General features: G+C 37.2%; 1 protein-coding gene across 2 annotated transcripts in view; it reads right to left on the bottom strand.

The window, feature by feature from the left end:
* ZFPM2 (zinc finger protein, FOG family member 2) overlaps positions 1-15197 on the bottom strand; it is a 417383-nt gene that overhangs the window by 208245 nt on the left and 193941 nt on the right. The gene's annotated exons all lie outside the window — the stretch shown is intronic.

Raw genomic sequence — 15197 nt, 5'->3', positions numbered from 1 at the left:
CACCCAAAAGAAATCAAAGCATTCTAAGAGTGTGTCCACATATTTCTAGCTTCACATCTAACCATTCCCCAGGTTCTGTGGTCATATTCTGTCTTTAACACCAGTATATGAAATACTCCCCATCTCTTGATTAGCAACCTTTCAAATATCTCCTGGATTCACATTTCTTATGAGCTTTTACTGGTATTTATCAATCCAGATATAAATGACCAACCAGCCTCAATTCACTCTACAGCCCCATTCTGACTCCCAATCACTATCGGGATAAACTTATTAAAACTACAATTTCATCCTGTCACTCACTGATGAAATTACTTCACGGGCTCCCTTTTGACCATCCCAACTTGAACTTCCATGTCTGACTCCTAATCCTATCACAACATTGCTCCATGGTGTCTGGCTGACTTTCTGTTCTACTCCCCTTTCATCTAATCAGGAAAGTCTTCGGCATTCCTTCCTCATTGGCTCAAGTCTAACTCCCACTCTTTTCTGAGAATTATTCCCGCTACTCGGCAGGCACGCTGGCCTCTGGGTGCCTTGATAAACCCTAGTAATGTTGCAAGATCAATCCCAAAGCTAATCCCCTTCATGAAACTTCTTTGAAAGCCAGAACAAACTGAGTTCTCCTTCCCTAATAGTCCCATGATATTATAGTCCAATACCACACAGTTTAGTGTTAATTACTTATTAGTAGTGTCCCTTGATAATTTCTTTCACCTCAAAAGGAGTAAAAACATCATGAAATAAAGGTATATTTTGTATTTCTGTTTATTCTCTGGTAATTAATATGGGTTATGCAGTGCAGTAATTACAAAGTACAAATTGAACATTGAGTTTATTGGAAAAGATTTTCATAAGATCATAAACTCAATTTGAGTACAGTTAACGTTGATTTTAAAGACAAAAAAATCTTCTTTGAATTATGACCACCTTATGTTTCATTTGTTCAACATTTTATTATATTCATACACAGTTTACCTCATTTGTGAATTATAGAGCAAGATAAAAAATAAAGATTTTTTCCTTGTACTCATTTTATATTTTTGCAGTGATTCCTCAAAAAGAAGCCTTATTTATTTATTTTTTTTAACATGCTGGGTAAGTGCACACAAAATATTTGAGACACATACGATGGACTAATCAATTTTGGTAAAAGATAATATTGTTAGTGCTGAGGGCTGTTTCTCTTATCTTCTTGATAATGCATACTTTTAAAAGTCTGTGATTACTCAAAGACTTATGATAGCTTCACTTAAAAAAATAAAAAAAGCCCTAAGTCAGAAATCACTACCAAACATACTGCAGCTTTTACGATATCACCCCACTTTTTTTTGCCCAAGCAAAAGAAATTTACTTGTGGAAAGAAATACTTAAAATCATGAGAGAGATACTCAAATCTTTTTTTCATTCGAGGTGCTATCAAGCCATCATTTTGTCTCTTTTTAATGGGGTCCTTCTGACGCCTCTTTAGAAAGCAAAGTATATGAAAAGCATAGCACACCAAAGGGGAACAGGCAAGCTGTGGGCCTTTTAGCACAGTTATCAGCAATCACCCTTCAACCAAGCTTAGCATTAAGTCGATGACATAAATGCATATGGTATTTACAGAACATCGCTTAACTCCAGGCTCAGATTTCAGGGGAACATGGCTACAAGTAAATGAGATGACAGGAGGTCCTATGTCCTTTGCCGAAAATAAACTTTGGATTGGTTTGAGCTTGGTTTTATAGCTATTGAACCAAATTTTAAAGCACACCCACTTGAATGAGTTCATAATGGTTAGCAGGCCTCTCCATAGAAAGCTAGAGCGTCAGAACCCACATTTATATTTGCTCCAAGACAAATATTTGCTGGGAAACAGTATACATCGTGGTATCAAACAGGGCCAGCCCCGAAGGCATGCTGAGCTCAAAAAAGCGCTCCAAGATTCAAAAAATCTCTACCCATGTCCCAAGTCAGCCAAGGTGGCTGAACTATGGCAGAGCTCTCACTGTCTTATGGTTTGACCATTTGACAGCTGCTTGCCAGATACATAGGAGGATTAGATGGTCATTTTACTGCTCCTTATCTTCACAGTCAAAGCTGCAGTCTGGTCACGATGCATGTTTCCTCTGGCATTAATGACAGCACATCTCCTCTGCATTTTAAGACAAACAGAGCCTTTATAGGATGCTTTGCGGATCCATCTCAAAGCCTGGTTTGGCAAGGAAATGAGACTTCTTGGCCAGTGGCGGCAAATCGCCTTATTGGGACACCTTTTTAAATTTCCCCTCTCAATTTTTGAGTCATGCAGTCCTCACCCACACTAAACCACAGTTCTGAACATAAACTTGAAATACGGCGTTCCCTGTTCAAGTCCTCCAGTCAAACCCTGATAAATCAGGCTGGCCACGCAGTGATCTTATCCCTTCTGACTCTTTAATAAATCGAACCTTGTAAGTCCGTACTGTTGGAAGTTGTCACTAAATGAAATTGTGACCTTATCCGGCACATGAACTTATCCTGCTGACAACTACATTTATTGTGTGGATAAGGAAGGGGGGAGGGGGGAGAAAAAAAATAATAACAAAAAAAATGAGATATTTGATAATTCTGATCTTAGCCATATGTAACTCTAACAGATGAGATCTTTTTGATGTTCCTTTAATGATTTGCCTGAGAGGAGTCTCTACTTAGAGAAAAATGCTTACCCCAGGTAAGGGCTGGGGCGCCGTAGCTGGTATTCAAAGTATATGAAGAGGTACAGGGTGACAGCAGCGAATCACAAGCTATTAGTCTAACACAAAGAGCCCCGAATTAGCTTGTAATTGCACCCGAGAAGATAACATAATGGTGGTGGCAGAATGGAAACATTCCCTTTCCACGTCAGGCATTCGGGACTTAAAAACGCTAAGGCAAGACCCCGGAATGGTCTAAATCCTAGAGCAGGTTAAAGCACAGCAGCTTTCCAGGATACAAAATGCACCCGTTGGCTCTCCTTTCTAAAAAGTATTAGAAATCCACGCGGACCGCCCTGTGTAAGAAGCAAATCAGCATGCAGGTGCTGCCAAATAATGGTATGTATTGCAAACGTATGGAGCTTTTCCTGCCTTATCCTGTCTGGTCTTAAGGATTCATGTCCAGGCATTCTTTCTATCCTAAGGTCCATGGAAACTGACCAATGATCATTTTTAAGAAAGGAAAATAGGAGAGAGAAAATATGGTTCCAGGTAGTAATATTATTGGGAATAAAGTAGAAAATTCAAGATTTTTAAAAATGATCTGAAGTAACTAGAAAGCCACCACCTGCAAATTCTCATACAAAATAAGTTTGATATGCAGAGAACACATTCACGTTTGGGAGCAAAAAACTGCCATATTCTGCCTTTTGCTCTCTGGTCTGTTCCTAGGAGTATCAACAGAACTCCAGCTCAACCCAGGGAGCTGAGAATATTCACCTGGAGCATGCCTGGCTCTGGGGGATGTGTGGAGAAGTCCCTGGGAGGAGGAGCTGCAGTTTCTGGATGTGTTTCAGCCGCTGGAAGGAGGAGGGGTGGGGGGGTGAGTCATCAGTCTTTTGCTCAAGAAACCTGGCACAGTGCTTCTCGGCTGCCAGGACCGCTCCCTGACCTTCCAGACAATACTCCTTGTCGCAGGCTGACTGCGTACCACTTCCTGATTCCAATCTCCAGCCACAGAGGGGAGGCTTGCCTGGGGAGGAATCCTCTGGACAGGAGCGGCCTGGGCTAGCAGACACAGGAAACAGCAGTGGGAGAGCAGCAGCCAGGAGTCAGTCTGCAGACGGGAGGGCCACAGCGGGGTCACCGTCTGCAGAACACTGGTCACGGAAGGCCAGGTTTCTCCAAAAGGAGAGCTCCAAAGGAGATACTGTGGGTGCAAATCAGCCACAGATCCTGTTCAGCAAGAAAGAAGCAAGGAACAGCTTTCCAAGAACATTTAGCATTAGTGGACCTCATTGATATTTATGGTTCTACATTTTAGGCAGCATTTACTTTTTAAAAAAAAATCATCACCGAAGGACATGTGTAGAGAGAAAACAGAGAGAGAGAAACATTGATGGGAGAAAGAAACACCAACATGTGCTCCAAACAGCACCCAGGCATGTGCACTGGTGGGTAATCGAACCAGCAATGTTCAGTGCACAAGGCTACGCTCAACCATCCTAGCCACGCCACCTGTGCTTAGGCAATCTTTGCTTTTTGTCTGGTAAAGTTGTATGCTTTCTCATAAGTTCGTTTATTCATTCAGAAGAAGACGATGGGAGCACAGGGAAACTTTGCACAGATCAGTGCTTATGAAGTGTTTCTTCAGCTCAGTGCCTGTGAGAAACCCAGATGGACTCTTGTCTACATAGAAAGAGATGGTATAGGGGCATTTGAGAGAAAATACAGACAAGTTTGAACAGGTAAACATTCCTAGGTATCGATTGTGATTAGGATGAGTTTTGCCTGGAAGGAATGGTCTTCAAGAATCTCCATTTGGGAGTGGAAAAAGGGAAATTTGGGGTCGTAATATGTGAAAACCAAAAGATGCCAGAATGACTTTACAGGTGAACAAATAACATGACAAAAACTGCAACGATACTTTGAGAGCTTTTAATCTAAATCAGAGAAGTAACAGTGCACTGACAGAAATGTGCAGAAGATGGGTATATAGTGGGATTCCATTATAGCTTTAAACATTTTTATCCAGAGAACAAAATGTATAAGTATTATTATAAGTGCTAAAAATAAAAGCATAGAGTGAAAAATAGAACCATAAAGAGACTAAAGATTCAACGTGTACAAATGACTAAGGATCATAGGATACTTGAGTTCTTATCTACAGCTCTACTGCTAGTGCAGCACATATAACACTGAAACGCTTTATGAAACCCTGATGTGGGTCCCGGGATTCAGAAGAATAAATACTGTGCAGACTAGACATTGACGCATTAGCTTAATTAATCAGCAAATGAATTCTCTTTCTGTATGGCATCTTCAACAAATTATATATATGCGTGTATACACACACACACACACAAACACAAACATACATACATATTTAGTTTGAAAATGTTTTATTCTCTGGGAAGATTTAATATGTAGGCTAAAATACTGGCACAAAGCTTCTTTTTTATTTTTAAAGTCTGAACATGCATTGCTGAAAATGTTATTAGTTGCAAAAAAAAAACCCCATACTTCTAAGAATATATTTCCTAGAGATCAAGCAAGCTGCAGTCATTTGCGTATACTACTGGAGTGTTCCATTAATGTGTGTGCATGTTCCCAGTTGCATATATACTTATATTGCATATAACTGACGAGAGTAATTTTGTCCAAAGCAGGCTTCCTGACACTTTTGTTTCTTGGGTGCAGTACACAGTCCATCTTTCTGTGCTCTGAAGGCCTTAGCTGTATGGCATATGGCTGGACATATTCCTCATTAGTATTATGTTTAAACCTCCCTGTCCTCTGAAATCTGTCTGTCACTCCTGTTGAATGCTTCCCCGATTCCTACAGCCTCTCTTTGCCAGATGTCCAGAGGCGGTCTCTCCTTTTGAACTACTGTTTGCTCTTTAACTCTAAAATGTTTCATCATTTTCTTCCTTACAATAGTGATTTGTATGTATTCATTAGCTCTCTTCCTTGATATATTTTCTAGATATCCCCAAATGCTTTGCACCTGGTAGAGTTGCAGAAAATATAAAAGTGTGCATGAGTGTGTGCATTGCTCTGGGCTCAAGATATTTAAACCATCGATTTTTACATTCATGATACTTTTTTTTACATTATAACACACACTTCAACTGTTATTTCTCTGAGGAGTACGTGGACAGAGTAGGTCTAATTTCTGCCATTTTACCATTCGATTTATTGGGCTGGACTCAAAACTAAAGTAACTTAAGTGACAAAATTAGTAGTGAAGCTAGGACTCTGACCCTGGTTTTCTGACCCTCTCATGCTCATTTTACTTTATCAAATGGCCTCTTTAAAAGAATTTTAACAACTTAACTAGGTGGACGGATTGACCTCCAGCCCCAGTATCATATCAGCAGCCATGAGAGGGGATTCAGTTATAAGATCAGCTGCCAGTCAATTTGGAGAGCAGAGTGAGTGCCTGAAGGACGGGCCTCAGGACTGGGCCTGGGGAAGACAAGGTGACAGAAAAGATTAAACAAACAAAACACTAGGGCATGTCATGGGGGGAAGAGTGGCACAAGTATTGTTCGTTTATTTCAAATTCACAATAAACTTTTACGTTTCTGTCCCAAAAATTTCAGTGAGAGAATATCTAAGATAGATGGTTCTAAAACAGTGCCTTTTCCTCCCCACCTTTGATCATCATTCTCCAAGCAAAATATGTAGTTATTAAGTCAACTCAAATTAAACACACACACACACACACACACACACACACACACACACACACACACACAATGAAAGTCTGATTATAGCTTTTCTTCCTAAGAACACTAAGTTTTGGCATTTGAACACTCGGAAACAACTCCCAACTTCTCACTTTAGTTGATAACACCTTCTCCTAAGAGAACTATTTGATATTATACAAAGTGATTGCAAACTGGAAAATCTCAATGTCCAGCTTGTGAAATCCTTCATGATCACACACTTAGCACATTCAGTGGCTTGAGGAGGCATATGGTTAATATACCTACATGGGGCTCCTCTTCCTTCCATCCCTCTCTTCTTTTCTCTAACTTGGGTCATTCCCTTTCCAGCATGAATATGGAATAGAAAATGCCAGATTTTAAAGAAGGGAGAAGAAAAGAGAGAGGGGGGAGGAAGGAGGAAGAGGAAGGAAAGAAAGCAGGCAGGCAGGCTAATATTATTACTCAGGAGTGTGATTTACATAAGCTCAGAGCCTATTGCATGGATCTGAGCATTGATCCTTTTCTCCTCAGAGGGAGCAGTCTCTGAAAACACTGTTTCTGTAGAGGGGCCCCTCCTAGGCTAGGAGGACCTGGCCCAGGACAGACACAATAGCTCAGCTGGTATTAAACTTCTGCAGGTAGAACTATTCCAGGACTATGTTATTCATAAAATCACACTAACTAAACTTTATTCAAAGAAGTAATTACTAGTTCAAAATTGCTGTTGAACACATGATGCCAGGTACAATCTGGATACTGGAAATTCAAACATGAATCTAATGGGGATCTTTTCCTTATGTGACTTAACCTAAAGCTGGTGAGCTAATCATAATTGTAGCAAACAATCCAACATGTGAAGCTTTGGGTGAAGGTAGAAGATCAAATTTGCCCAGCAAGGAAAAAGTCTCCTAAGACAACTCAGAGAGAACAGAAACGAGATCTCAGAGGCAGGAAAACTGGCAAAGGACAGTGTAAGCCATCTCTTTGCTTTAATAGATCTGAAATAATAGCTTTTAAAAGTGAACACAATATAATGTGAACATGAGCATTTAAACACACTTGTTATGTTACAAATAAAATTTTTTGTAAGGGAGAGATTCAATGAACTAAAAAGCAATGCCTTGAGATAAAATCATTACCAAATTGAAAGAAGCAAATAAGTGAAATTTGTTGCAAAGAACAGACCGCACGGAAACGATAACTGATGGTAAGAGATTCTGTTGTACAATATTGTAAAGATGCTAATTTTAGCCCAAATAGTATTTCTTTAAAGTGTGTGTGTGTGTGTGTGTGTGTATGTGTGTGTGTGTGTGTGTGTATATATATATATATATATATATATATATATATATATATATATATATATATTTACTGATTTCAGAAAGGGAGAGGGAGAGGGAGAGAGATACAGAGAGGAAGATAAAGAGGAAGAGGGGGATGAAGAGGGGGAGGGGGAGAGGGAGAGAGAGATAAAAACATTAATGATGAGAGAATCATTGATCAGCTGCCTCCTGCATGCCCCCTACTGGGGATGGAGCCTGAAAACCAGGCATGTGCCCTGATGGGAATGGAACCATGACCTCCTGGTTCATAGCTAGATGCTCAACCACTTAGTCATGCCAGCTGGGTCAAAATGGTATTTATAAAAATTGTTTAAAAAATCTTATAAGCTGCCTTCATCTTAAATAATACTAGCCTTTTCTTACAAAATATTTTCAATATCACAAAAATAAATTTACAAATTATTATTTTCAAATATTGATAATTTCATATAAACTCCTGAAATTGAGATAACAGTACTGGAGATCTCTCCTTAAGCATTAAAGACCAGAGAGGTGAGCTCATCTACAAGTGTATCTGTAGTGTTCTCTCAGTTGACAATGCCTACAGATAGAAGGGGCCCTTTTTATCACTTGCTCCTATGACAGACGAGGGGAAGTTATTTATTCTCTATCAGATGAGGACATTCAGAACTCCTGGTGTGATGCCTGATACCATAATAAGGATCAGGAAGTGACCGCAATTATCTAAACCACATATTTGATGCAAGATGTAAATTGGTTCTTTTAAAAATAAATTCTAGATTTTTGATATCATCATTAATATGTCAGAATACTCACATAGTCAAAAAGGTATTAAATTTAAAGGCTATTTGTAAATCTCTACTATGTAAATAAACATATGCTGCCTAGAAATACCAGGGGCTTTGTAAATAAATATTAGAAGTTAGAATAGATGTTTGGAATGATGTATCTCTTTCAAATATGTATAAACATGTCCACTGGTGAAATCCTTTGAAACGGATTTTTGTTTTTGAAAAGATGGATATCAATGTAAAGGCAACTTGTACTAAGCTATCCAAAAAATAACTTAGGTCTGATTTTTCTCTCTAGTTTTGCTAACTTAATTAAACCCATGGAGAGTAAGTACCATTCAGTAGATATATTCTGTTTTTCTCTTTTTAAAATATTGTTCACCTTCAATATGGATGATCTGGAATATAGTTATTACACTATGGAAATAATTACAAGTCTTAACTAGAGTCAAAGTAATGATTTTTCCATTGTTAAGAACATATGCTTAAGCACTTTAACTTTCAATTTGTAATAGTAATCTATAATATTATGTTCCTCATGAAGTGCATGAATGTCCCACAATTTTGTATTTTCTTATATGACAAATGCGACTATAAAAAGGAAACCATGATACTTTTTTGAGCTTATTAGAAAATAATTGCATATGTAGTAATAAGGAAATAGCCTATGGGACATCATTAACTTAGATCTGATAAAGTTTTGCAAACCATTAAGAGTGGGAATTATATATACTCTTCGAATTCAACAATCTAGGTCATCTAAAATTTTTTTTTATTAACTATCTTGAAGCACCCACTTGTATTCTGCATGTATCCATTGGCTTGCTGCTACTTCCATGGGCAACAATTTATTTCTCCAATTGTTTACCCTAAATTTGTTATGAACATGAGGCCATATATGTAAATAACTCAATAGAATATCTTCCACATAATAAGTATTTAATAAATGTTACAAATTTGACCTTAATATTTTATAATTGAGAATAAGGAAAATAAAGCATATGAATGAAAACTACTTGCATTCAACATCTAGACCCTGATAATCACAATTACTTAAACTGAAACTAGCTTTCACCCAAAATCACTTTCACTTCAGAAGAAGAAAATGAAGGATGAAAGGATCACATTGCATCTGAAGGTGACAGTAACAGGTCATGGAGCTGATTCTACTACCCACATAAGGAATGGAGACCTTCCTTCAGCCCACAGTAACCCCAGGTGGCATTCCTTTCTCACTTCTCAGCTAACCCAGGCAAAGGTGTGTGGCTGTGAAGGTTAACATCAATGTGACTCACCCATTCCTTTACTAGATAACCAGGACTAACTGCTCCACTGACATTATCCTGGTATTATAGGGTACCAGAGAAGAGAAAATAGGGACTATGCGTATATTTTAGTATACGCTCTCCCCCAAACTAGAACAACCATACTTAAAACAATGGAAAATATTTTTCTTACTTTACTGTCCATCATTAGATTTTAAAATTTTATTTCTCCAATATTCTCAATTACAAAATAACCAATATATATATTTTTAATTTTTACGCAGTGGTTATTTTGTGCCAGACTTTATATTAGTTCTGTATCTAATGTTCTCACTTGCACGAAAAATATATGAGGAATTGGGAAATACATTGATACCCATGGAGAACCACCTGAATAAAAGCAAAAGCACCTTTATTAGTAATCATAATCTTTTATATATATATTTTTTAGAATATTTGCCTTTAATTTTTGTTATTCAGTGTTGATTTATATTATTACCTCCTTTTTCTTTTTAACTCAAATAATGCTTTGACTCAAATTGATGCAATTAAATGCCACAATACAGAAGAGAAGAGCTGATCAAGATTTGAAGAATAACAACAATCATCTGCTATGTGAGAGATGGTGACTAAAAAGAAACAGAAGTCCCTAACAAACACTTTCTACTGAATAACAGTGACTAAATATATAATGGACAATTATACTAAAGCCAAGGACAATCATAATTTCTTGATGGGAAAAAATGGCAGTATTCTAAATATAAACAGACAATGCCTCCAATATTTCTTCAAAAATATTACTTAATATATTCCTTTACACTTGCTATTATTTTCTCTCTTTATCAAAATCAAAGGTTATTTCTTAGCCAAAATCCTGTAACAATATATCAATACAAACTTTCTATTATTATTTTTATTGTCATTAGTATTTTTTGACCATTCTAACCAACAAATTGAGTTTCTAAACCAAGGTTGTTAAACTTAAATAAAAACAGTCCTGTCTGTGTAGATGAGTTAGTTAGAGTATGTCCCGATATGCCAAAGTTATGGGTTTGACCTCCTGTCAGGGCACACAGAAGAAGCAGACAATGAGTATATAAATAAGTGGAACAACAAATTGATGTTTCTCATTCTCTTTCTCCCCTTCCTCTTTCTAAAAGCAATCAATAAAAAAATTAAACTTAGATAAAATATCTTAGGGAAAAACGAGTATCTTTTAAGCACATTATTAATTTATTCTTTTGAATTTTCATAGGCAACAAAGTCTGAAAATTAAGGCTAGCATACAACAACTTGCATTTACCATTACTTATTACTAAATTCCTGTACATCAGGAAAAATTATGATATCATAAGCCAGCTGCAGGACCAAGCATGTGGTAGTTAGTCCTAATTCATTTTTTATTCATTCATGAGCAAACATGAATGAGCATCACTCTGTGTATAGCCCTGTAATCACTGTGCATTTGGGGGATCACCTTCCTTAAATAATTTGGCCAACCTGAAGATCGTGAAATCAATCCTTCAACTCCAACTTGAGTCTACAATAAAGCAAAAACTTCCACCTTTATATTTAATGGCAACCGTATGGACCATACACCTCCTCTCCTCCATAACACAGAATTAGAGTAGACCCTTTTTTTTCGTTTCAGCTTCATTATATGGAATTATAATCAAGCTGGCAGGACCAGAGCAAAAAATTTGAAACAGGAGCCAGAAGCAAGAGCATAATATAAATAAGATCTGAAATGAGACTACTTAATAGAATAAATTCTAAAGCACTTAAGAGAAATTAATTTACATACACACAATGCAATTACAAGAAAAGAAGAAGCCAGCGTCATTAGGGCAGGGCGAAAGAAGACTCCAATTACAAATCATGGCGATCCCCACTTGACCTCACAGCATACTGTTAGTCATCACCACAGTCCACTGTAGGAAGCTAAAGGGACAGTCTTTCTTTCTTGTATAAACATCCAAATACCCAAGCTCAAACTGACTATTACCTAAATACTTCATACGACTGAGCTTTGCCTACGCCTATAACTAAGAAGTTTATTTCAATACATGTCATTTTATTTCAGAATTTTATTATTTGAGAAACTTACAAGCTTCTAGTTTTATAACTCACATGAAAATATTCTGTGGAGCACCAACAGGGCCACAAAGAGGTAGTCCTCCAAAACACTCCTCTTAAGAAGCCATGTCTTCCCTTCTCTCTTTGCACCCACATTCACCAAAGCGCTTACCATGAGGCAGCACATGCATGTGTGCATGTGTGTGCCTGACTGTGTCAATGGTAATGTCTGGCTGACTATTATCAAGTTACACAGTTCAGGAAAGAAAGTATGGTGTCTAATCAACTTTGCTTCTCAGACCTAGTACTATATCTCAAATTAAGTATTTCACACATATTATTTGAATCCAAAGGGGGAGGGAGAGAGGGAGGGAAGGAGGGAGGGAAGGAGAGAGGGAGGGAAGGAGGGAGGGAAGGAGAGAGGGAGGGAAGGAAAGTTAATCTCTCCTCCCCTAACCCCCCACCCCACCTTCCCTCTGACATGCTCAGTCTGCCCCTTCTTCTCAATATCCAATTCATTATCTGAAGAACTGAAAGTGAACAATATGGCATTTCTCTTTTCAGTATTTATTGCTTATTTGTAGAACTTCAACTATAATATTTGTAACTCACAGCTGATAAATAAAAATTAATTACAGTAGCTGTCAGAAAATTATTATTTGCCATATAAGCACAATTTAGTGCACCAATAATAAAGCATTCCTCCTTTGGAGCGTGATTTTATTCCCACTGTGTCTGAAAAAAAAATAAGTTTTTGATAGTTTTTGTCAGCATACTAATTTTGAAATACTAATTACCAATTTCCCAATATACAGAAAGGCTTAATAATGCTCATGATAATCTTCAAACATCGACTTTGTAAAAATGATGTTCTATATTTGTGAACATTAGCAATTTCTTTAAATGCAGGTGGTTTACATTGCATCTGGTTTCTCTGTTCTCTTCTGTTCCTTTTTGTGGGATTGAGATGCTATACTGAGACAGATCAAGACATCACGATATTGCCATAAAACAGTGAAATATGAGAAATGCATTGCCAACATGGGTATAATTGTGCCACTGTTTTAAATGGAAATATAAGATTATATATTTTGTAAAACGGCAACACAGATATTACTGCTCCCTGGTGAAAGATGCTAAAATCTCTATTTACTTGGCTGGTATAGATATGGCTTTAGGTATACACCTACAAACAAGTTAAACCTAATGGCTGATTTTAAGTTTCCTTGCAAAGTACTGCCTTTAAGCAAGATCTAAATGCATTTAAATGGGTATGTTCATTTAAAACTCTGTCCAGGAAGTCTAGTGTTTCTTGCAATATGAAGATTCTTCTTTGATCCAGGACATTCATAAGATTTCACTTAAAAGTACAAGCACAGCATGGTGGAGTTGAAAGAGTATTTTTTTTTTTTTGCTATAAATAGTTTTTATTTTTCAATTACAGATGACATACACTATTATATTAGTTTCAGGTGTACAACCTAGTAATTACGCATTATATAACTTATTAAGTGGTCACCCTGATAAATCTTGTACCCATCTGGCACCATACCTAGGTTTTATGGTATCATGGAGTACATCCCCTCTGCTATACTTTACATCCTCATGGCTATGATGTAACTACCAATTTGTACTCCTTAATCCTTTTACCTTTTTTCACCCATCCTCCAACCCCTGCCTATCAGGTAACTGTCAAAAAGTTCTCTGTATTCATGAGTTACCGTAGTTTCTTTTTATTTTGTTTTTATTTTTTATAATTAGCTGTTGATAGATATATATTTACTGCCATGCTAGTATTCATAATTTTTCTTTTTTCTTTTATTCTTCTTAAAGAAGACCCTTTAAATTTTCATGTAATACTGGCTTGGTGATGATGAACTCCTTTAGCTTTTTTGCTGTCTGAGGTTTCAAGGCGAGCTTCGTTGCTTCACAACTGTGTGGTAGGACAGTTCGCTAAACTGAAACTCCGAGTCCTCCTTTATAAAAATGAAAGAAATAAAACCTATCATCTGCGATTCTTGTAGTCATTTAATGGCATAATATGCATGATAAGTGTAACATAAAGCAGGCACCTCAAAACGAACATCATTATCAGGGATAATATTAAGATGTTGTGTAGGTTCCATCGAGTGGAAATAATACAGGAGATTCCTGGCCTTATTGGTTACAGATACGCACCGGATGCCTAATTTTGAGACAGGGTTCATGTTTTAACTCTGGGGAATAAAAGTCAGAAGTTGCAGGTCAGCCTGCAATGAGAAAGCTAGAAAAGCGGATGTCACAGAAACGTGCTCCCAAGTCATGTAGTGAGTGGTACTGAGACCAGAAGGATGCATAACATAAAAAACAAACTCCACATTATAAGCACTTTTTTTTTTAAGTTAAATAACTTGATGAAATGGAGGCAAAGGAAAAAACAAGAACATCTTCCAGCTACAATTTTCTGAATGTGGGAACTTGCTGCTGATATGTTACTTTCAACCATATGTTCATATTTCTTCTTTGTGCTGTTAGGAAGTTCCAAATCAAAGATATCCAAAAGCGAAGACAGTGCAGTCTGCTGAAAATAATTCCTTGATATGTAGTGACTGCTTTTTTCACTTTAATATTAACTTGCATTTTACATTTCTTTTTATCAATGAAACAAGTATGTTAAAGGAAGGTCCTCAAACTAAACTTTAAGGAGAGGATTACATCCATTAACTTACCTTTATTACAAAAAGTGTGTTTCAGTTCATTAGCTTTTAGGTATATTAACATACTTTATTGATTATAAAATAAACATGCTATTATTGTTAATCTTTCATATATCATAACACTTTGTAGTGCCTACTATGGGTCATGTACTAAGCTACTTGCCTATCTTATATCATCCCATTTAACTCTACAAGAAATGTAACAGTTAAATCCATTTAGCAGATGGAAAGGTTGAGGCTTTGTGAGATTCAGTCATTTAACTATGTACACAAAACCTCACTCAAGTAGCAGAGCCTGCATTAAGGTATCTTGAAATATGAACTCCACATACTAATATATTCTCCAAAAATATCCCTCTGAATGTATGCATCCTCAAAGTCTCTGATTAACATTTATGACTGAATTATCTATCTATCTATCTATCTAAAATAGAGAAATATGCTAATTAACCAGGACACCCTAACAGGTAGACCTGAGAGGAGGAGGGGTGGGGTTGTAGGGCCTCCATATGCCTGCCCTGGGGGAGGGCTTGATCAGCAGCAGCTGAAGCTTCTTCAAGGGCCAGAGAGGTAGGCAGGGTCAGACCAGTGGCTGGAGGGTGGGCAGTGCCACACAATTTCGAATCGCATGCTGGGCTGCTACTTTTATTTAAAAATATTCTACCAAGTAAAAATAGTCTTTCATCCGGAAACAA

This window comes from Pipistrellus kuhlii, unplaced genomic scaffold (assembly GCF_014108245.1).
Source record: "Pipistrellus kuhlii isolate mPipKuh1 unplaced genomic scaffold, mPipKuh1.p scaffold_m20_p_14, whole genome shotgun sequence".
In the NCBI taxonomy this organism is placed as follows: Eukaryota; Metazoa; Chordata; class Mammalia; order Chiroptera; family Vespertilionidae; genus Pipistrellus; species Pipistrellus kuhlii.
The sequence above is the reverse complement of the archived record's forward strand: the minus strand, read 5'-3'. Positions and strand labels throughout refer to the sequence as shown.